The sequence below is a fragment of the Rana temporaria genome, chromosome 3 (genome assembly GCF_905171775.1).
Source record: "Rana temporaria chromosome 3, aRanTem1.1, whole genome shotgun sequence".
Lineage (NCBI taxonomy): Eukaryota > Metazoa > Chordata > Amphibia > Anura > Ranidae > Rana > Rana temporaria.
The window spans coordinates 310,409,386-310,434,253 of NC_053491.1; the positions used below are offsets into that span (position 1 = coordinate 310,409,386).

General features: G+C 45.7%; 1 protein-coding gene across 3 annotated transcripts in view; it reads left to right on the forward strand.

Moving 5' to 3' along the window:
- The window catches only part of LOC120932444 (A disintegrin and metalloproteinase with thrombospondin motifs 2-like), a 1,658,079-nt gene that overhangs the window by 758,123 nt on the left and 875,088 nt on the right, over nucleotides 1–24,868 (forward strand). The window lies entirely within an intron of this gene.

The window sequence follows — 24,868 nt, forward strand, 5'->3', positions numbered from 1 at the left end:
AACTGCAACCTGGTCAACAGACATGGCCTTTTTTTTCAAAGCAGTGCACAATGGCATCACTTGTTCATTGTGGTGTGCTGCAGTATGGGTGCCACTGTAATAGAGCATTGGGATTTCCATCAAATTATTGACACCACAATTGTAATATGAACCTAGTGAAAACAGAGTGCACTTGTATACATGTATCATATAGTATACAGTGCTGATCTAGCCGTGTGATAGACTAAAGTGTCATGTTTATGTCATGTTTAGCCATGCCAGTAGAACACAAAACTGGGCACTTCTGCAGTATTTTACAAATTATTTAGATTAGTATACCTATTGATGAAATCAAGAAACATCATTAGTTTCATTTTTAACAGTTATGTAACATCCAAATGACAGTAACAATGAGAGAAAAAGGCTTGGCTGTGGTTATGCTTACATGGGTTGATGAGAAGATCACATACAAGAAGCGGATTGGAAGGCAGATGGTTGTAAAGTGGAGGATAGAAACATAGTTATGACAGGCACAGGAAAGGCTGAAGGCAAGTCACGATCAGGAGCCAGGTCAGGGTCACACCAGCGTTCAGCAGAGACAAGCTGTTGTCAGAAACTATCTGAGGTATCCCGCCTCCTTTGGACTCCTGGTTAGCCTACCAATTGTCTGATTTTCTGAAGTCCATGCCAGATGTTAGACCACTGACCGCCTTTGAGTGTCTCTGTGCAGACTGCAACTACTGTATGTGCCACAGTTTATAAGAAGAGAGCGAGAAGTGGGACTTTATATGAAGCACACAGCAGTAAATAAGGAAGTCAAGTGACTGGGAAATTATGTTTATCTATATTATATAATCTCTTATAGGACATTTTGGGCATAAAGCCTCTAAACAATAAATGTTTGATCACTTACAACATAAGTTACATAATAATCCACAATCCAATAAACATTCATATATAATATATACATAAATGGCAAATGATACATTTATATACATAGCCATGATACAATTAGAGCCTAACTGGCCTGAATGATCTTACTAAATTCCTCTCAAAATAGTAAGAGGGAGGGGAGAAAAAAAGAGGTAAGATAACAAAATTACTGTGGTAGTTAGATCATAAGGAATCGTGTTAATACATGAGAAAAATTATAGTTGATGGCTCGATAGCCGCACATCAGGAGAATAGACCATGGAATATATCTAGAAGCAGAAAACATACATATCTAGATAGGCTAAATTTTTAATTTGGAAATAAAGATTAATATAGAAATAAAGATAAAAACATTTAAGTAAAAAATGGGGCAAAACAATATGAATTAAAAATTGTACATAGAAAGGTTTCTAAATGGTTGCGTGTCCAACTCGCATGTGTATCCGTGCATCGGCAGTGAGAATCACCAATACACCGCAAAGCATCACCTCCGGGTGCTGTGGTGGCTTTCCAGGGTGATGACAACCGGCACAGACAAAAGTGGATGGGTATGGGTGGATTACTCTGATAGAGGGTGGGAGTAGGCAAGGTGAAAAAATGAGTGTGTAAGAGCAGAGAATGAGAATAGGTAATGGAGAAGGAGTGGAAATAAAATAAAAAACTAAAAATTGAAAAAAAAAAAAAACTTACAGAAAAAATGGGAAAGTGAAAGGGGATTTATTTGTTGACAGATGGAAGCCATGTTCCATTGACATACGTGGTCCAAGGTGGGGAGAGAAAGTTATATGTGTGTAAACCGACCATGGGAGATGCCTATATAGGTGTACCACCACAGCCCCGCCCCCAGAGTCACACGGGCAAACGCAACAGTGGAGAGAGGAATGCTTTCACCTGGGCGGCTCAGCCGTCTGGCGATTAGCGCCTATCCAACTCTCCAGTGTGTCTGCCAGTGTGTAAAACTCCGCCGGCGGTACAGTGCCACAAGGAATGTGCCACATTTGTCGTCAGTCCTTTATAAACAGTTGAACGCTCCTCCGGAAGATTATATCCCTTCATACATTTGCTGGTGGGAGTCGGATTTACAAATCTTCTTTTCGAAACACTAAATCGGGGATAAGCAATTAGCGGACCTCCAGCTGTTGCCAAACTACAAGTCCCATCATGCCTCTGCCTCTGGGTGTCATGCTTGATGCTGTCAGAGTCTCGCTATGCCTCATGGGACTTGTAGTTTGGCAACATCTGGAGGTCCGCTAATTGCTTATCCCTGCACTAAATCAATAGGGTCATCACTCTTGCTCATAAATCTTCCATTGCCAACCATTTTCATGAACAGGACCACAAGCTCTTATCTAGGTGATATAGGATCCCAGTGCTACCCTTAAATCTCTACGCTTTGCTGATGCTGTAACAAGAAGCCCGCCATGTTCCTACATATTTATTTGGCAGTGCCCTCTGCTTACATAGTTCTGGAAGAGGATGAGGAGAATAGCAAAATAACTGACATCAGTCGACCTTGGCACAGACAACTTGGGAGACTTGCGCCATTACACAAAGTCTCTGACTGTGCATTTGCCGAATGCTGCCCAGGCATGTGCCCCTGGCTGCCATGGACAGCCTTTACGATGGTACACCATAGCCCTTAGTCGTCGTCCCCACCCCGTCCCCCCCAGGGACAGAATAGGTGTAGGAGGTGGTTTCTGTGATAGAACAGTACACTGAGGCTTTTAGATCTAAAGTCAGTCATGAAAAAACTGAAGTTTTCTGGATGGGTTTGGAGGGTGATTGCTTTCAATTTCCAGATGCCTTCCCAGAGCTCCAGCAGAAAATGTAAGTATTGGTTATTAAATATGGTCCATATGGTCATTGAAATTGGGAAAGCAGACTGGTGGATGCCAACGCCAAAGTATCTAGCTGGCTGAAATTAGAAGCTTTACTTGGGAAGAGAGGGTTGACTTGATCAAAACTTACCTGATCCCTGTCTTTGTATGTGTCAGCTTTGTCTGTATCTTGCCGGAATCTCCCTATGCAAGAGTCCACATCTGTTTTTTCCATCTGTTATGGGGAAATAGGCTGAACCTGAATCAAACCAAATGTAACTTACCTGTCCAGGCTGGAGAGTGACCTAGGAATGGTCAACCCGATAGTTTTATTTTCTCTGATTTTTTTAACCACTGCCTGACCAGAGCAGTTTTTACAATTTGGCACTGTGTCGCTTTAACTGACAATTGTGCTGTCATGCAATTCTTTACCCAAATAAAATTTGCATCCTTGTTTCCCCACAATTGGAGCTTTCTTTTGGTGATATTTGATCACCTCTGCAGTTTTAATTTTTTGCGCTATAACCAAAAAAAAAGAGCGACAATTTAGAAAAAAAAAATATGTTTTACTTTTTTCTATAATAAAGATTAAAAAAAATATATATTTATCCGTTTAGGCCAATATAAACTATTCTACATATTTTTAGTAAAAAAAATGCAATATGCATATATTGATTGGTTTGTACAAAAGTTATAGCATCTACAGTGGGAAAGATTTATTGCATTTTTATTTTATATTTGTTACTATTAATGCCAGTGATCTGTGATTCTTAGCAGTACTGCAACATTGCGATGGACAGATTGGACAATTTTGACACATTTTTGCGACCAATGCCAATTTATACAGTGATTGGTGCTATAAATATCCACTAATTACTGTGTAAATGGGGTTAACAATAGGGGCAATCAAGAGGTAAAATGTGTGTTCCCTCAGTGTGTTCTAACTATGGGGATAGGAATCCCCGTGCTGGCTCTGGTGCACGCAATCACATGTTGTCAGCGGCGATCATGCCTACCGGGCATGTGCATCGGGTCCCCCGCCATGCAGCAGGTGTGGGCGCGCGCTCACTCTGGTGGCTTTTAAAGGAAAAGCTGTACCTGTATGGGGTTTAGCCCAGGAGAGCCATTGCATCGCAGTATATCTGCCTGAGCCAGTTGGGAACTGGTTAAAATACAATCTCTGTTAGCAGAGACCCCACTGGTATAGGTGGGTAATTTTCAATCTTGGTTTTAGCCCTTTCTGCAATGCTGGGAAAATGGTGGGCCAGTGGAAAGTCTGAAAGTCTGAAAGGGCATGGTAGTATAGTTGTCTGTTACTTCACGTGGAATGCACAGTGTCAGATTACCCTGCGGAAGAAAGTATTTCCTATTGAGGTGGTGGTGCATGACATTCTGGTGAGATTGTGAAGATTCAGGGTATTGAGGGGGACAGGGTATCTCGGGCAGTCTGGAAAAGGGTGTGGAGAAATATCAGACATGCCTTTGGTGAACTGTCAGTCTCTGGGTGAGGAGCTCTTTTCTTATACTGTTCTTTTCTCTCCTTAGTTTGTGTTGGTTAGTATCTTCTTTCTCATTCATTCATTGACCGACACAGTCTTCGTAATTCAGAACCATTGGGTTATATCGCATCCATAGGAGTAGGACTAGGCAGAACAAAAAAACACCTGGCTACGCCCATGGGCCGTCCCCAGCCAGTATATTACCCCCCCCCCCCCCCCTGCTCTAGGTATTCTGTTTTTTTTCTTCTGCCTAGTCGGGAGTAAAGGTCTAGTTCCCTGCTGGGATCTCTAGTCCTGGGAATTTTTTTTTTTTTTCCTGGTTTCTTTTTCCAGTGAGATCTACAATCAACTGCCGGGCTTGGTGGCGGACTGGATACTTAGATCCAGAGGGTCACCCCAGTCTGGCCAGCAAGCGTGTGCAGACTTCAGCTATGCGCTAGGTGGGCCGGGGCTGGCCCTGCGAGTTAAACATCTTGCGAGGACGCATACGACCGGGCCTCGGCACGTGTCGCAGTGTTCCTCATGGCCGACAGTGTTCCTTTGGTGGCAAGGAGGATCTGTCTGGGAGCGTTACCCACGCACTTCGCTGGAGCAGTAAGTAGGGGGACTTCTGCCTCTCCTCCTCCCTGGGAGAAGTTGGTGGTTCCCCCCCCCTAAGTATATGGCACCCCTGCCCTCCCCTACCTCCTCTGTCTTAAACAGTCCGACCTAGGTCTTCCGCCACGGACGTGGCCCATGCTCCCTATCCTGTCAGGGAGTGGGGATGACTGCAGTAGTAAACGAAGGGCAGCTGGTTGTCGCACTTGGTACATCTGTGCAGGTACCTTTTTCAAGATGGGGATGCAGTGGTGGCTGTGGCAGAGGGCTGGTACCCTTTTGGATAAGCTGTCTTGCATGGCAAAATCATTCCCTTTTCCCCTCTTATTTTGACAAATTTGTCCATGAGGACTGGGAGTGTCCAAAAATGCTTGCTGTAAGGTACACTTTTTGGGAAGTCTTACCAGTAGTGGACCCCCCTGTCTCTAGGCTGCTCAAGGCAACCATGTTTCCAATAGAGGAATCTCTGGCTTTTATAGGTCCAGCTGACATACCTGGAGGGCGAGCAAAATCCCCCTGCCGTTGCTGCATTGGTTGACCAGTTGGTCTATGCGCTGAAGTTGTCCCCTGGTTGCTGAGCTGTTTTTCCTCAGTGGTGCTTAGACATGTGTTTTGGGGGTGCTACCCTAAATTACATCATGTCACATCTTGATTTTGTCCGTTTATAAGATAGTTTTCCGGTTGTGTTCCTCCAAAGAGTTGTTTTGCTTCCAATGGGCGTTTGTTCGCCAGACTATTGGCTGTTCTCTGCGGGGGGGGGGGGGCTGTGCAAGCCCCGTTGCTGCAGAGTGTGATTGTCCCGGTTCCCGTGCTGAGAACAGTTTCAGGGGTTTTATTCAAACCTGTTTAAAGTCTAAAGGATGGAGTGCATGGTATATCCAATCTGGCCCTTAAGGTCCTGACCTGCCTTTTGTGGGTACAGAAGTTCAGGATGGAGTTTGTCCGCATGGAGGTGGCACCCCATCATGACTAAGTCACGTGTCTAGTGACGTAACGCGTGGGGGAGGAGCTACGAACAGGAATGACAGATCGCACATCTGAATGAGGATAACATCTAACCTGAGTGGCTAATGGAGGATTGTTTGGTGCTTGTTTTGTCCAGGGGATCCTTTGTCACAAGCCTGTCATTTACCTTCTCTTGATATTTACATGATTGCGCTATGAGGATTTCTTTCTTTCCCTTTCTTGCATGAGCTGTGCTACGTGTGGAGGATTTTACACCTGGATGTGAGGTATCTATCTGAGACTGGGAAGGCTGATTCTACCCAACACTGTGTATTTCCTGCTATACAGAGGATTAGCACATACCCAGCCACTGATTGGGACTATTGTTATGGTTTTGTTATATGTTTGTTTAACACAATTGCACTACCATTTGTACTGTTGCAGTAAGTTTTACACCACTTGAGTTAATTTTCAGCGCATTATTACTTTATTCACATATATATTTTTGGTTGGTTACCTTTTTTATATGCTGTGATTATCATTTGGTTATTTTTTTGGTGTCATATATTTAATTATTTAGCAGCGCTGTAGTATTTTACATTTATACTCCATCATGGGGACTTTTTGACTTCTATCAACATCACAAATGCTTACTTACACATTCTGTTATGTGCCCGACTCCAGCACTTTCTCCATTTTGTTGTGGGTGCGGAGCAATATGAGCATGCGTTGTTGCCCCTTTGGGTCTGGCCACCACTCCTCAGGTGTTCACGAGGTGTTGGCTCCAGATCTGGTGTGGTTACGTCAGTGGGGGTTTTGCGGTCCTGGGCTGCGTGCACGATCTTCTTCTCTCCTCGACTACCCCGAGGAGCTACATAGTTTCTATACAGACCTTGACTGATTTCAGTTGGTGTCTTTACAATTGAAGGTATGCTTTGGCCCTGCCAATATGTTGGATTATCTGAGCCTGACCCAGGCTTCAGTTCTGGCCAGCGTGTTGCTTCTCCTGGACAGATCTCCAGAAGTTGTATGCTGTGTTTTTCATTTACTTTCCAGCAGGTGGGTTCCTCTGTGGATCTGCTTGTGGGTGTTTGGTCCGATGTTATCTACCTTTTTCAGGTGATTTCCATTTGTACAGTTCCATACAGGCTCCCTTCGGGGAGATCCTGGCATAATGGGACAAATACCCAAGGTTTCTGGACAATCAGTTTCGGCTGGGTCAGGAAACCGGCTCTTCACCAGAGATAATCCCATGGTATTGAACAGGGTGACCACCAATGCCCATCTGTCCGGGTCGGAGAGACGTTCTGGGACTGAGCTCTGCTCAGGGTTGTTGGATGTTGGTGGAACCTGGACTACGGAGTAATATCCTGAAACTTTAAGCGATCAGACTAGTTCTGGATCATGGAGGGATCGTCTTCTGGGGGCTCCCGATAGGGATCCCCTCGGACAAGGCAACAGCTGTGGCCTATATTAATCACCAAGGGGGCACCAGAAGTCTGGATGCTCAAAGAGAGGTGGATTGCATCTTGTCCTGGGCAGAAAGGCATATTCCTTGCCTGTCTTCATTCCAGGGGTAGAAAATTGGCAGGTGGATTTTTTAAGCCGCCAGCAGCTGAGTCCAGGAGAATGGTCTCTACACCCCGACATATTTCAAATCATATGTCAGAAATGGGGTACCCCAGATGTGGACCTGTTGGCTTCCAGGTTCAACACAAAACTGGACAACTTTGTGTCAAGAACAATAGATCCTTTTGCTCAAGGGTCAGAGATGCCTTGACGATTTTGTGGGATCAATATTCTCTGATTTATGTGTTCCCTACAGTTCCGCTTCTCCCACGATTCTTCAGAGAGTCAAGAGGGAAGTAAAGCCAGTGATTTTGGTCATCTACTACAGAATATGGAAGGCATATGTTTCCTGGTGTGAACCCAGAAGATGGTATCCTAGGAAGTATGTCATTAATAGGATTCTTACCTGTCTTCAGTTGGGCTTAAATATGAAGTTGGCCTTAAGCACTATCAATGGCCAAATCTCAGCCTTTTTTGCTATTCTTTCAAAAACCGATTGCCTCTCATTTCCTAGTCCAGACCTTTGTTCAGGGAGCACTGCACTTGAATCCGCCGGTTAAGTCTCCTGTGTGCCCATGGGATTTGAATTTGGTATTGTCTGTTTTACAGAAACTACCCTTTGAACCATTACACCATGCTTCTTTAAGTCTTTTGACAAAAAGACTGTTTTTTCTCGTAGCCATATCCTCAGCAAGGAGGGTATCGGAATTGGCAGCTCTTTCTTGTAAATAGCCTTATATGATTATTCATGACAGGGTGATGCTGTGTCCTCATCTGACTTTCTTACCTAAGGTTGTTTCAGGATTTCATCTGAATCAAGATATAGTCCTACCGTCTTTTTTTTCCAGATCCACATTCTGCAGAGGAAGAGAGTCTACACTCTCTAGATGTTGTAAGAGCGGTACAAGTTTATCTTCAAGCTACGGCTCAGATACGAAAGACTGATTGTCTGTTTATTCTGCCACAGGGCCCAAGGAAGGGCCAGGCAGCGTCAAAATCTACAATTGCATGTTAAATTTGACAAGTCATTATTCAGGCCTATGGTTTAGAAAAGAAGATCCTTCCTTTTCAGGTGAAAGCACACTCGACTAGAGCAGTTGGTGCTTCATGGGCAGTGCATCACCAGGCCTCCATGGCTCAAATCTTTAAGGCTGCTACTTGGTCTTCGGTCCCAAGTTCTACCAGGTAGATGTGAAAGGGTACGAGGATGCCGCCTTCAGGCATAGTGTACTACAGACAGCAGTATAGATCCTCTGGCCCAATGGCGGTCTTATTTCTGATCTGTGTCTCCCTCCCCTCAATTTTAGCATTGCTATGGGACATCCCATTAAGTAATTAAGGCTCTGTGTCCCGTTGTCACGATCTGGCAGATCACACAGGCTCATCTGAGGTGTGGAGTCTAAGTACTAGCCGGTGTTCACCAGAGCTCCTGATGGTGGAGATGGATTTAGCTGTGTGCTTGTACCAGATTGCAGTCCTCAGGTTTGCCCCACCAGGGTGTGAGCAAGCTGGGTCCAGTAGCGGATGAGCAGATATGGGTTAAACAGCAGTGCGATCAGTAAGCAAGCCAAAAGCTTGGTAACGAGTAGTTGCAGGTTGGGATCAGGCAGTAGAGAAGTCAAGGAGCAAGCCAAGGGTCAATCACGAGTGGTATCGAAATACAGATGGCAGCAGGGAAGACAAGAGCAAGGTACTGGCTGAGAAGGCACAATAACCTGGCAAAGAGGAAGTGCAGAGACAAGGCTTTTATAGGAAGTTCATCAGAGGAGCAAGGAGTTCAAGGTTCAACAGCACAAGACACAAGACAGAGTTGTCCAATGGATCAGATGGGATTTGTCCAATAGATCAGAGAGGGAGCTGTCCAGCATCCCAGATAGCTCAGTGGGAAGCACAGTTTACCTGTAACATCCTTTTCTTGGGAATACATCATGGGACACAGAGCTCCCACCCCTCTTCGGAGTTAAACGTGGGACACGTATTGCTTTGCTACAAAACTGAGGTATTCTCCATTTGGGAGGGGTTATATAGGGGAGGAACTCAATTCTAATTGGGTTTGCCAGTGTCCAATCACCTGTGGTGACTACATAACCCATTAAGTAATTAAGGCTCTGTGTCCTGTGATGTATTCCCAAGAAAAGTATTTTACAGGTAAGCTGTATCAAAAAATCATTTTATCTGGGTGTGAGTCACCGGGCTTCCATCCCTGTTCTTTCTAGGTGGCTCCGATTCCAACCTCCATTTATGGGGGGGGAATGAGCAGGAAAGGGCTTCCTCGAGTGCCATCGAAGGCCAGGTGTCAGCCTGGTCAGTCTTCTTCAGCGTCCCCTGGTCTCGCACTCCCTGGTGCGTACTGTTTATTCAAGGGGTTAGACGTCTTTTTCCACTGGTGTGTTTTCTTTTTACTGCCGTGGGATCTGAACTTAGTGATTTCAGTTCTCCAAAAGCCCCTATCTCTCTCTCTCTCTCTCTCTCTCTAAATATTCGAGAGAGTTCACTGCTTACTCTTTCTTGGAAGGTGGCCTCTTGGTGGTTATCACCTCTGCTTACTGGCTGTTGAAAATGGGGGTGTTATCTTGTTGTTTACCTTACCCAGGTTAAGGTGGTGCTTCGCCCTTTTTCCATAGCTCCGTCCTTGGATTTCCATTTGAATAAGGACATTGTGTTGCCTTTCTTGTGTGCAAAAAACTGGAGGCTGTCATACAAGGAACCCCAAGAAGTCGAGGAACCCCAAAGACATAAGAGGCTACTATAGGTAGTAAGAAAAATAGGTACAGCGCAAAAACTAGTAGTGATTGATAGTGGAAACCTATAATGTGAACATAGGTATATATATATAAAAAACACAAACAATGTAAAAAATATATATGTAAAATATATGGAAATATGATTATGAAAAAAGTTCCTGAATGTACAGGAAATCAGAATTCATACTAAATAGTAGACAAGTGTAATAGGTGAAGTCCAAACATAAATAATTGAAAAACAGTGGATAATTAAAAAATCCAAGGAAAGAAAAATCCAATGTGAATCGGGTGAATCGCTGATATAATATTCAAGATGTGACATCAGAAAAGATCCATGCGATCTATCCACCAGAAAACACCCAAGTGATAAAGTGTTGTAGTCTGCTTACCGAAGCTAATGACCACTACATCGGTCAGTATGGGCACAGGATATTTTTAAAGTCTCCCAACAAGACTGAGGGGTATCCAGTTCCTAGATCCTAGATGGTACCTTCAGATGTATCTCAGAAGGGAGAAAAGATAGAATCCCCATAGTGTAATATTGCTTCAAACAGCGATATTTATTTAAAAAAAGTATTGCACTTACAATTGGGCTGACAATGCATGCATTGAAACAAGGCATCCGCCTATATGAACGACTGATCTCGGCGTCTTCTCCTCATATCCTCCCGCTGTCCCTGCTTGCTGTGTGAGACGTGATGGCGTCGGGACGCAAGCCACACCTACGCGTTTCGTCACAGGATGACGTCGGGGATTGGCCAATTCCCGACGACGTCATCCTGTGACGAAACGCGTAGGTGTGGCTTGCGTCCTGACGCCATCACGTCTCACACAGCAAGCAGGGACAGCAGGAGGATACGAGGAGAAGACGCCGAGATCAGTCGTTCATATAGGCGGATGCCTTGTTTCAATGCATGCAGTGTCAGCCCAATTGTAAGTGCAATACTTTTTTTTAAATAAATATTGCTGTTTGAAGCAATATTACGCTATGGGGATTCTATCTTTTCTCCCTTCTTTTTTTTTAATTCTTTATTTTTCCGTTTTTCCTTATTTCACATTTCCTCAAACAAGGACATTATCACATCATCAAAGGCAAACATTCATACATCTATACATTATACCTGTTTTCTGACCTTTCCTTGGCCATATTTGCCTCAACCTATATACACTGACACATAAATCAAATACTGATTACACTCTCTTCTTATTCTCTATTCCCCAGATACAATTGACGTGTTCTCTCCTTGTTTGAGGTATTGAAGACCTAAAATCTAGGTTCTCCCCCCAGCACCCCCCCCCCACCCCTGCGTCAGGACCCTTTGTCCATAACCATCATGAACAAAAAAAAAAGAAAGAAAAAAAATTAACAGATTCCTCCCCCTTCACCGTTCTCGCCCCTCCCCCCTATCCCCCCCTCCTTCCTGTTCCCTTTGTTCCCTGTATCTAGCATAGGGAGCCCAAATCTCCCTAAACTTCTCCTCCTGTCCCCTCAGAGCCATTGTAAGATTCTCCATGTATTGAATTTCCATGATTTTTGCATGCCATTGTGGTCTACTTGGAGAGCAAGTACTCTTCCAGAGAGCTGGAATACACGCTCTAGCTGTTATTAGCAAATGCCTTACCAGGGATTTTTTATATTTATCTACTGATATCGGAATATCCAACAACAAGTAGATCGCCGGATTCTCTCCAAGAGACATTTCGGTTATTTCTTCTACTTCTTCTGATACCATCTTCCAGAAATCTTTCACTCCTTCGCAATTCCAAAAAAATGTGTATCAGAGTTCCCTCTTCTTTTTGACAATGCCAACAAAGGTTTGACACTTGAGGGAAAATTTGATTTAGGACTTCCGGAGTCCTATACCACCCGCTCAGAATCTTATATCCTCCCTCCTGATATTTGGATGCTAAAGATGCTTTATGATTGAATTCAAAAAAAAAATTCTTCTGATTCTCTGTGAAAGTTACCCCTAAATCTCTCTCCCAGGTATGTATGAAGCCTATTTCTTGTGGAGCTTTTAGGGAATAAAACAGTGATAGCGAATGTCTCACCGCTTCTCCTTTAAGACACAGTTTCTCATATTCCGACAGGGTTACCCTCACCGTTGTCTGTCCCTGAATTGATCGAAGGAAACCCCTTAACTGTCTTCTCCTATATGGGTCTAAATCCTCCGCTAGTTCCCTTTCTATTTCCTCACTTGTCATTACCCGGTTCTCCTTCTGGAAGTGTATCAATCTAGTTTTACCTTGTCTTTTTAGATTCCCGAACCCCAGGTCATTCAGACCTGGAATAAACGCCGGGTTCCCTAGGATTGGTGTCATAGGGTTTGCTACTGTTTCATCATTTAAGTTTCTAAATGCTTTTTTAACCACGCTAATTGTCGTCCCTATCGTTGGGTGACTTTTAACTGATTGTGGTAAGACAGATTTAGAAAGCCAAATTACGCCTTTCAGTGGTAATTCCGACATTGCCTGTTCTAAGAGGATCTGAGGTTTAACCTTCGGTGTAACGCACCAATCCAGTGCTCTTGACAGATGCACAGCCTCATAGTATGCAAGTGGATCTGGGAATCCCACCCCCCCTTTTTCCTTTGGTAGTGTTAAGATATCTCTCCTGACTCTAGCTGGTTTCCCTGCCCATATAAATCCCGCAAACTTCGCTCTGATTTCTTTCAAGAATCCCTGAGGAATTCTAGTTGGGAGTGTCTGTAAGAGATATAGTAACCTCAGCATAGCGTTCATCTTTATGATATTGACCCTGCCAAACCAGGTAAAAACCTCTTTATCCCATTTCTGCAGGTCCCGTTTGATTTGCCTCGCCAGCGGTGCTAAATTTAACTCTAAGATTCTGTTTAATTTCTTCAGGATTTTAGTCCCCAAATATCCAATATGTGAGTTTGTCCATTTAAATGAGAAAAAAGAGGTTAATTGTTGTTGTTGTACCATGTTCATCTCCACCCCCATTGCCTCCGACTTGTCATAGTTTACTTTAAAGTTTGAAAGTGCGCCATATTTAACGATCTTAGCCAGCAGTGGGGGAAGAGATAGAGCCGGCTCGGTTAGAAAGAACATCAGATCATCCGCGAAGGCTGCGAGTTTGTGTCCCCCCCCCCTTTACACAGATACCTCTGATATCGGTATTTAGCCTTATTGTCCTTAAAAAGGGTTCTAGCGTCAAAATAAAAATAATTGGTGAAAGAGGGCAACCTTGCCGTGTCCCATTCCGTATATCAAAGGGTTCAGACATAATCTCATTTATCTTTATTCTAGCTTTCGGTTGGGAGTATAAACTCATAATCCATCTTTGCATCCCCTCTCGCAGTCCAATATGTTGTATAATTGTTTTTAGAAACTTCCAGTCCACCTTATCGAACGCCTTTTCAGCATCGGTAGATACCAGAACTAGGGTTTTTTTAAATAACTGCGAGAGGTGGATCGCGTTTACCACTTGCTGCATATTTTCCCTGCCTTCCCTTCCTGGGGTAAATCCAACCTGGTCCTGATGTATCAGATCAGGGATATGTGGTAGTAATCTGTTTGCTAGGATTTTTGTGAAAATCTTCAGATCCACATTTAATAATGATATAGGGCGATAATTCGAGCACTGTGTTGGATCTTTTCCCTCCTTGGGTATAACCGATATGTGTGCCATAAGGGCTTCTTCCGGTATCCCCTGTCCTTCTCTTATCGAGTTGTATGCCTTTAGAAATCTTGGCATCAATTTTTCTGCATAAGTCTTATAGTATAACAGGGTAAATCTGTCGGGACCGGGGGCTTTACCTGGTTTTAGCAATTTTAGGGTATTTATAAATTCTTCTGCTGTAATCGACTCCTCTATACTTCTCCCAATTTCCTCTGCTAATTTCGGCATTCCTGACCTCTCTATGTATTCTTTTGCCTTTTCCTCATGCTTCAAAGTATTTACTGTATTCTGCTCCTCTTTTAATTGGTATAAGCTCATATAATAGTTTTTAAATACTTTTGCAATTTCTTGTGAGGACTTAACTATCTTATCACCTGTTGTTTTGATACCTTCTATATGGCTTTGGGCCCTCGTTTCTCTTAATGCCCTCGCTAACATCCTACTAGGCTTATTACCATATTCGTAAAAGGCTCTTTTACATCTTCTTAATGAGGCTTTTGCTTTATCTGTTAATAACAAGTTCAATTCATCCCGCGCCTGCCTCAACTTCTCCTCAATCTGGGTTGCCAACGATTTTTTTATGTATTTTTTTCCAATTTACGAATTTCTCCCAGTAGTGCTTCAATCTGTGCCCCTATCCGACGTTTCCTCCGTGTTCCCAATGAAATTAGGATCCCTCTCATGAAACACTTGTGTGTTTCCCAAATGCAACTTGGAGTAACCTCTCCTACCTCATTATTAGAAAAGAACCCCTCCATTTCCTGAGCGATCTTTCCCTCGTATTCTGGGTCTTTCAAGAGGGACTCGTTCATTTTCCAGTGCCACTCACGTGCTACGGGTTCTCCCCATTCCAGTGTGCAATTTGTCTGTGAGTGATCTGAGATTGTAAATGAGCCAATGGAGGCCTCCACTATACCCTGTAAAAAGTTTTGAGATACAAATATATAATCTATTCTGGAATATGTTTTATGTTTTGCTGAAAAAAAAAGTGTAATCTCTCTCATGGGTATGTGTGGTCCTCCAACTGTCTACCACCTGTATCTCCTGTAGCATTCTATTTGCTTTACTTAATTTGCTGTACGCTATATGCGATGTTCCCTTAGATGTGTCTAGGATAGGATCTAAAGCCATGTTCAAATCCCCTGCCATTATAACGCTGCCTTCCATATTCAGCTGTACCAGGTTTATGTATTTCTCCAAAGCTGCAATCTGTCCTTCGTTAGGCAGGTATACATTAACCAAAGTCACTTTCTGATCATTTAGGTATCCTTTCACAATGAGTAGGCGACCTTCCTCATCCTGAATTACATTTAATTCCTTCCATGAGATTGTCTTTGAAAAAATAATTGCAACCCCCTTTGTCTTTGTTGTCGGTGAGGAACTATGGTACACAGTTGGAAATCTATAGTTTCCCAATTTTGGGCTTTTATTTTTCCTGAAATGTGTCTCTTGAAGGAAAACTACGTGTGCCTTTAATCGCCATAATTCTGCCAGCAATTTGGATCTTTTCTCTGGATTATTTAACCCTTTCACATTATAAGAAGTCAAATTAATCCTTGCCATTTTGGTATTTCAATTGGATTATCCGATGGCTCCGTGGGAAACTAGGGGAGGTACAGAGTGAGGGAGAGAGAGAGGGAGGAGGGGAGAGTCCCAAACCAAGAAGAAAAAAAAAATGTTTAGTCCTCGAATCCGGTTGATCCCCTAGAATCCCAGAGAAGACAAAGAAAAAAAAAAAAAAAAAAACCCTTTAGCGTCTCCGACTTCCCTCCACACGGAGGAGAGGCGCTTTGATGGGGTAAAGTGTGTGAGCACCGAGGAGAGTCACGCCTTCATGTTAGTCCGGGTGCGCCCCCTTAAATTTTCCCTTTAAATCTTATTCCCTTTCCCCCCCAGTTTATGTCAGGTATAGAAAATGCACAAAGAGTGAGGTGTCCCCCCCACATGGACATATAAACATATACATCTCTGTCTATCCGATTAGAACCCTGGTTTTTGGAGCTGCGGTGGCTCAACACGATTGGCACTGCGCTGACAAGCCATTCACCTCTGCAGCTAGGGGTTCGGATCCCGGTCTCGGCTACATGTGAATTGAGTTTGGTGGTCTCAGCCCGGCTCCCGGTGGGTGTGCTATGCGAGGTAAGCCTGCGCTTAGTACGCCCACCCCCTCCCACAAAAACCACCACGCACTCGAAATTGGGTTAACATCACGCACTTTGACCACGCGGTCTCTAAAAAAGAGAGGCGAAGGACTAACGGGGCTGGTTGAGCGGGCTAATCCTCTCACTCCCTTATAGGGAGTCCCTCTGCCCCGTGGGGCTTCAAAGCGGAGCAGGTAGGGCGGGCTGTGTGGGAGGACCCCCTCACACACCTGCCATTGCCACCCGGGGCATGGAGAAAGGTGGCAGATTGCCTCTGGGGGAGGCCTGCCTACTCCCAACTCCTGCAGTCCGGCTCCTCTCTCGAGTACACGCACAAAATACACAAAAAAAAAAAAAAAGAACCCTGGTTTTTGTCCCCAGCTACCTAGATATAGCAAGCGCCCTTCTAACATCCCCCTCCCGCCTATCCATCTTCTAACAACTTTAATCTATTAACATTCTTACTCCCCCCTCCCACAGTATTTTCATATCCCGACCCTTCCATTTTCCTTATTCTTTCATTTTTCCTATTAGGTCTTCTTGTTAGGCCCCCGTCACCCCCAAACCCCGCTCCTACTCCTTCCCTCCCTTCTTCCACCTGTACAGTCTTCCCTTTCCCCTTTCCTCTTCTCACCCAGCATCCAGCCCCCCCTCCCCCCCACATGTCCCACTTCTAGATATGTGTCGTGACATTTAGACCTTTAGTGTCTCTAAGTGTGCCAAACATTTATTGTATACCCTCTTACCCTATTATCTGTGTCCTTAATAGTATTACTTAGTAATAATATTACCAAGTAATTCCCCCCCCAAAAAAACACCCACCCTCAGTTAAACTTGGTGATTAACCCTTTATACCTTTACCCCCCCCGCCATTCCCCCCACCCCCCTTCTATATATTTTAATATATCTTAAATGTGTCTTCTCTTGTTCCCATCTTGGCCCTTGAATCTAGTGAGTCTAGTGACATGGTGCAACCCCCCCAAAAACAAACCAAAAAGAAAAAAGAAAACCCACAAAAAAAAAAACCACTTTCCCTCCCTCCCTCCCCAACCTCCCCCTCACCACCCCTCCCCCACCCCTATCCCCCCCACAAATGGAAGGGGCTGGCAATGCTGGCCTGTTGGGCCTGTTGGGTTTATCAGGTGTCATCCCTGGCTGGTTGACCCTTATAGCCCCCCTTCCCCTCAGCCCTCCTGTGCTTTTTTTTTTTTTTTTAGGGCCTTTATCCATTAACTTCCTAAGACCATAATAAACCACCAGAAAAAATAAGGGACCACCTATAAATCTATACACATGAGGAAGTAGGGGCAAGTCCCAACAAAACAAAAGGAAAGAAAATATTGCCCCTATAAATTGCCATCATAAATTATACCCTTATACCCTTAACCAGGGGGGCCTAGTAACATCACCCCTAGTCAAAGTCCAAGGTGTTTTCCAGTTTTCCAGTTTCTTTCAAAACCAGGAGGCCTCCAGAAAAAAAAGGATGATGATACAAACACCGCCAAAAAAAAAAACAAGTCCAGGCGGGTCGGGTTAAAAAAAAAAGAAAAAAAAACTCATGGGAGGGCCTGTCTTCCGTGGGTTTATTCTTCTCCCCTTTATCCTCTGAAGTTGGGGGGGGGGGGTCCCCCATGTCACCTACAGTCTTGCACCTTTTGTCCATATCTCCCATCCATTTATCTAATGTCTCTCTCTGCTGCAGTGGGCAATTCCAGCCAGTTAGGGACTACTATTGGCGCCGACCCCAAAAATTCAAAGAGCGCTGGTAGCTGGGAGGGCTCTCTTAAATTGAAATTCCTTCCTTCCTTTTTGACGGTAACAGCCAGCGGGAACCCCCATCTGTATATGGCTCCCTGACTGTGTATATGTTCTAGTAGGGGTCTTAACAAACGGCGTTGGGCTTTAGTTTGCCAGCACAGATCAGGGAATATCTGTATGTTCGACCCCTCCCAAATCACCGTTCCCTCTTTCCACGCTTCCCTGAGGATTTCTTCCTTTGCTCTATAGAAGTGTATCCGGCAGAGCAAATCTCGAGGGTTAGTCTGATCTGGGTTCCGTGTTGTGGGGACCTTATGGACCCTGTCTAACTCCAATGGGGAGTCTGGGCTTTTTTTTAGGATTTTGTTGAAGATAGCCAAAGCAGCTTCCCTTAACGCCACCCCCTCAAAACTTTCTGGTATCCCTTTTATGCGCACATTATTCCTTCTACTTCTGTTATCTGCCTCTTCTGCATTTAACTGCAATCTGGCAAGCTGCTGCTGCTGTTTCTCACATTTTTCCTCTAAAGCCCACAGTCTAAAGTCCACAACAACTTGCTGTTCCTCCAGGATACCTATTTTTTGCTCCCCCACTCCCACTTTTGCCTGGACCTCTTCCAACTCTTCCTTCAAAGTGCTTGTCATTACCATTAACATTTTCTGGATATCCACTTTGGTTGGGAGGGCCTGGATAAGCCTGCTTAACTGGCGAATATCAGGGATCAGCTCTAGTTCAGGTGTATTCCCTGTGTCCCATGTACTCTGTGTGCTAGGCTGCATTGCCTCCTCTGATGGTTGTACAATCTCCTTAGCACTTAACATTTCGCCACTTATTGAAATATTCTCCCTCTGAGTTACTGGTCTGGGGGGTGCAGACATTACAACAAATGCAGACAGTGTCCCTGCATGCTCTATGGGCTCAGTTGTCACTGCCCCCGTTACCTTGTCTGATTATCAGGTACTATCAGGTAGTAACAAAAGTACACTTACCAAGGCCAAGATGCTGAGGGTGGCTCCCTTTGCGACCCGGCGCGGTCCGCCCCCTGAAATGGGGACAGGGGAGCAGACGCACCAGGAGGCACCGGTACCGATGGGAAGGTGAAGGTTCGGTGCGTGAAACAGGAACAACCAGGCAGTAGTCCACTTGGGAATGGCTGAAGATATGGCAGGGAATTCCAGGAGGTCTGGGAAGCAGGATTGGTAGGAAACAGGGAAATCCAGAAAACAGGCTGTGGTCAAGGAAGTTCAGATAAACAGGGTAGTCCAAAGTTCAAGCCAAAAGGTCAAGGGCAGGTGAGATCAGAATAGTCCAATAGGCAAGCCGAGGTCAAGGTAGGAGAAGGCAGCAATCCGGTAGAGTATAGCCAAGGTCAGGTAAACAGGAACAAGATCAAGTAAGGTTTTTCCAGGATCCAGGAAACACTCCAAACAAGCGCTGTGACAAACCAGCAACTAGCCACAGGAAAGGGAGAGGTTTAAATAGCCCGCTCAGGGCTCTGATTGGCTGGACGGAACTACAGGTCTTGCGCGCCCGTGCGCGCGCACCTGCACGCGCCCGTGCGCGCGGCGCAAACAGCCGCGATTGCACGGTTCTGGAAGGCAGGTAAGAGTTAGTGCCCTGACAGTGCCCCCCCCCTAGGGGCGGACTCCGGACGCCTAAACTGTCCATCAGTTCTGGATGGTCCCGGTGAAAAATTCGGATCAGGCGAGGAGCATGTAAATTTCTGGAAGGCTCCCATGAGGTGTCTTCAGGCGGGTAACTCTTCCACTTGACAAGGTACTGGAGTTGTCTCCCTCTCTTCCGGCAACCTAAAATAGATTTGACCTCAAATTCTTTTTCACCTTCAATCTCCACTGGAGGAGGTGGAAGTTCCTCCCTTCCTGGAAAAGAGTCTGGAATAACGGGTTTGAGCAGAGATGCGTGGAATACGGGGTGGATCTTGTATGACCCTGGTAATGTTAGTTCAAAAGCCACAGGATTGATCACTCTTTTAATTTCGAATGGGCCTATGAATCTGGGACCTAATTTCCGAGAAGGAATGGGTAACCTAAGGTTCGTGGCTGATAGCCATACCTTCTCCCCGACTTTAAAAACTGGACACTCCTTCTTTCCCTTATCGTAGGATCTTTTGTAATTTTCCTGGGCCTGTTGCATGTTTTTTTGAAGTTTTTGAAAATTTTGTTGTAAAGCAATTATATGTTCTTGGACAGCAGGTACAGGAATCTCGGGAATTGAATTTGGAAGAAAAGTTGGATGGTAACCATAGTTAGCCCAAAATGGAGTCTGGTTAGTGGATGAATGTAGAGAATTGTTATACGCAAATTCTGCGGATGGTAGCAAAGACGACCAGTCATCTTGCGACGAGGAGCAGAAGCAACGGAGATACTGTTCCAACGTTTGGTTGGTCCTCTCTGTCTGACCATTGGACTGCGGGTGGTAAGCTGATGAAAGGCAGATTTTAATCTCCAGAGATTTACAAAGTTCCTTCCAAAATTTAGATGTAAATTGCACACCTCTATCCGAAACAATGCTTTTGGGTGTTCCGTGGAGCTTCACGATCTCTTTGAAGAAAACTTTAGCAGTTTCTGCTGCAGAGGGTGTGCCAATCATGGGCACAAAATGTGCAAATTTGGACAGCTGGTCGACCACTACTAGGATTGTAGTAAAGCCTCCAGAAGGTGGTAAGTCTACAATAAAATCCATAGAGATGTCCGCCCAGGGGCGTTCAGGAACAGGAAGAGGTCTGAGTAAACCCCAGGATTTGGCGTTTGGGCCTTTGTAACGCTGACACCGAGAGCACAAAGTTACATAGTCTTTACAGTCCGACCTCCACTTTGGCCACCAGAAGGAGCGGCTAACTAGTTCCGCGGTTTTCCGAGCTCCAAAATGGCCTGCTAGTTTATGGTCATGGAATATGCTCAGTACTAGTTGTCTCGTTTGTTCAGGTACAAAAATTTAGCCTCGAGACCATAGTAAACCGTCCCGTTTTTCAAGAGAGAGTGAGGGTATGTTGGTAATTTGAGTGGAAGCCGTCTTTAAAGAGGAAAGTAGATCCAACTGAGAAATCAGAAAGAAATTTTGGGACGTCAAGATGGTACTGGGTTCTGACTGATCAGGGGTTTCAGTGAACATTCTGGATAGGGTGTCAGCTTTTCCATTCTTAGATCCTGGTCTGAAGGTTATGTGAAAGTTGAAGCGGGCAAAGAACAAGGCCCAACGGGCTTGCCTAGGTCTCAGACGTTTGGCAGATCGCAGGCAAATCGCAGGTCCAAATTTTTATGGTCTGTGAAGATCAAGATGGGGTGAAGAGCACCCTCTAGGAGGTACCTCCACTCTTCTAGGGCGAACTTAATGGCCAATAGTTCTCGGTCCCCAACATCATAATTTCTTTCCGAGAGATTTAGTTTTCGTGAAGCGTAAGCTATGGGGTGCAGTAGAGATTTGGGTCCTTGCCTTTGTGACAGGATAGCACCGATGGCTGTCTCCGAAGCGTCGACTTCCAGGATAAAGGGCAAGCTTGGATCTGGATGCCTAAGGATAGGGGCTGAAGAAAACAAGATTTTTAACTTTTTAAATGCTTCTTGAGCTTCCCGGGACCAATGAAAGCGAAGACCTTGGTGAGTTAGACGAGTGATAGGGGCCACAATGGATGAAAAACCAACAATGAATCTTCGGTAAAAGTTGGCAAAGCCAATAAAGCGCTGTACCCCTTTTTTGTCAACTGGCGCTGGCCAATCCTGAACTGCTTTGACCTTTTGCGGATCCATGGATATACCGTCGGTTGAAATGATGAACCCCAAAAACTGAATTGTAGTCTTCTCAAATTCGCATTTTTCCGCTTTAAGATAAAGCTTGTGTTCTCTGAGGATAGTCAGGACCTTCTTAACGTGGGTGCGATGTAGTTCGAGTGATACCGAAAAAATGAGGATGTCGTCCAAGTAGACGACTAGAAAGTCATCCAGATATTGACGAAAAATGTCATTTACCAGATGTTGGAAAGTGGCAGGGGCGTTGCAGAGGCCGAATGGCATTACTAGGTATTCAAAGTGCCCGAACCTTGATCTAAAAGCGGTCTTCCATTCGTCCCCATGCCTGATCCGGATAAGGTTGTAGGCCCCACGGAGATCGAGCTTAGAGAAAATCCGGGCTGATCGGAAGCGTTGAAAAAGTTCCGGAATGAGGGGCAAAGGATACCTATTTTTGACGGTGATTTTATTTAGCTCCCTGTAATCGATACAGGGCCTGAGGGAACCACCTTTTTTCTCAACAAAAAAGATTCCAGCCCCGGCTGGGGAAGATGAAGGGCGGATGAATTTCTTTCCTAAATTTTCATCGATATAGGCTTTTAGAGCCACCAATTCAGTCTCTGAGAGTGGGAAGATTCGACCAAAAGGGATTTTAGAACCGGGAAGTAAATCAACGGGGCAATCGTATGGCCGATGTGGGGGAAGGCGGTCAGCCTGTTGCTTATCGAACACATCCTTAAAGTCCGAGTATGCAGCAGGAACGTGTTGAAGATCCGATGGTGCAGATATCAAGGTGGAGCAGGAGGCTTTAACGGGAGGAAGACAATGTTGAGAACAGAAAGCAGAAGGGAATGTGATGTCTTTTTTGAGCCAGTCTATAGAAGGTTGATGCGCTTGTAGCCAAGGTAAGCCCAAAATAATAGGGAATAAAGGGGAAGGAATGAGATCCAGGCACAGATACTCTCGATGGCCGGTGTCGGAGATGGCGTGGATGGGCAGAGTTTCCATGGTAACTAATTCAGAGCGGGGTAGAGAGCCGTCTGCCAGATGGATCTGTAACTGAAAGTTCTTTGGCCGGTATGGGACATGCAGCTTCTGGGCTAGGGCAGAATCAAGGAAGCAGCTGCAAGCCCCGGAGTCAACGATGGCTGGCAGCCGGACCACCCCCTGCGGGAGCTGTAGAGAAAGAAAAAGTACAACATAAGTCTGTGGTAAGTTGGAAATATGGCAATTGAAAAAAGACGGTAGTCTTGACTTACTGGGTCTTTTGGGACAGGTGCGAAGAAAATGTCCTGCAGCGCCACAATACAGGCAGAGGTTGGACTGCCGTCTACGTTGTCTCTCTTCAGGGGTGAGAGGTGCCCGGAGTAGACCGAGCTGCATTGGTTCTGGATCTGAAGACAAAGCAACAGGTGGAACTGGAGCAGGTGGAGGAGCCGGTGAGAATCTAGGCGGAATCCAATTAGGACGGGATGTCTGGAAGCGTTCCTGCCGGCGTTCTCGAAGGCGTCGATCAAGCTGGGTGGCCGATTGGATTAAGGCTTCCAGAGTGGCAGGCGGGTCACCTCTGGCTAGCTTGTCCTTGAGGGATTCCGACAATCCTTGGCGAAACTGGTATTTTAGGGCAGTTTCATTCCACCCTGTATCAGCAGACCATTTACGGAAGTCAGCAACGTAGTCCTCTACGGGTCTCCTCCCCTGGGTTAGTTGATGAAGAGTAAGTTCTGCGGTAGCTGAACGGAGAGGATCATCGTACAACTTAGATAAATGTTCAAAGAAAGTGTCCATGGTGTCTAATATCGGGCTCCCTTGTTCCAACAAACTATGGGCCAAAGCTTGTGGTTCATCTGCAAGGAGGGAGATCACGAAACCAACCTTTACAGCTTCTGAACAAAAAGTCCTGGGTTGAAGAGTCAGATACAGGGAGCAAGCGTTCTTAAATGCCCGAAATTTCTTTCGGTCGCCAGCGAATCGCTCCGGGGTAGGCACACGTGGTTCAGGATGAGTTACCAGCACTGGAGAAGCAGAAGAGGGTTGAGAAGAAGTAGGACCTGTAGCTAATGCCGCGGAGGCGGTCGAGGATCCGGGGGTGACATTCATCTGTTGTAAGCGACCGTCTATATGCAGATAGCCTTCTTGAAGTTTCTGTACCGCTTCGGTGAGGGCTGAGACTTGTTGGCATAGCGTCTCAAAAGGCGAGCGCACCCTGTCGGCCTCGGACATCTGGCTGGTTTGTACTATCAGGTACTATCAGGTAGTAACAAAAGTACACTTACCAAGGCCAAGATGCTGAGGGTGGCTCCCTTTGCGACCCGGCGCGGTCCGCCCCCTGAAATGGGGACAGGGGAGCAGACGCACCAGGAGGCACCGGTACCGATGGGAAGGTGAAGGTTCGGTGCGTGAAACAGGAACAACCAGGCAGTAGTCCACTTGGGAATGGCTGAAGATATGGCAGGGAATTCCAGGAGGTCCGGGAAGCAGGATTGGTAGGAAACAGGGAAATCCAGAAAACAGGCTGTGGTCAAGGAAGTTCAGATAAACAGGGTAGTCCAAAGTTCAAGCCAAAAGGTCAAGGGCAGGTGAGATCAGAATAGTCCAATAGGCAAGCCGAGGTCAAGGTAGGAGAAGGCAGCAATCCGGTAGAGTATAGCCAAGGTCAGGTAAACAGGAACAAGATCAAGTAAGGTTTTTCCAGGATCCAGGAAACACTCCAAACAAGCGCTGTGACAAACCAGCAACTAGCCACAGGAAAGGGAGAGGTTTAAATAGCCCGCTCAGGGCTCTGATTGGCTGGACGGAACTACAGGTCTTGCGCGCCCATGCGCGCGCACCTGCACGCGCCCGTGCACACGCCCGCGCGCGCCAACACCACGCACGCGCGCGGCGCAAACAGCCGCGATTGCACCGTTCTGGAAGGCAGGTAAGAGTTAGTGCCCTGACACTGATGTTACAGGAAAAAATTACCATATCACTGCAGGAGTATTTAAAATACCTCTAGTCCGAGCCGCTGACTCTGTGGCCACCTCCGTCCGCTCCTCCACAGGGGGTCGTTCAGTCTTTCCTGCCCCGTCCAGATCCTCTGTAGCGTTCACTCTCTTTGCTATCGGAACTACTGGGTCTGGTACTGGGTCTAGAGCTGCTGCCCACCCCACTCCAGCGATCGACTGTTGTCCTTCTACCGCCGAAGAACCTGATGCAAATGAGGTTTTTGTCACTGCTGTGGCTTGGAAGGAACTCTCATTCAGCGATTCCCTCCTCAGAGCGTTGTTTCCACAGGCGACCTCCTGCTGCACAGCACCCCTTCTCACCGTCATATACCGCGTGATATATGAGTGGCTGGGATCTTGCACTCCTCCTGTGCGTCTTCCTTGGCTCTTTCCCCGCCGCGACATCGGCTATCAGGGACCGCTATTAGGCGCCACTCTTTCCCCCACTCACTATGAAAGCTCGGATGGGAGGGGGAGTCTCGAATCTGCCGTTCTCCTGATGCGGCGCAC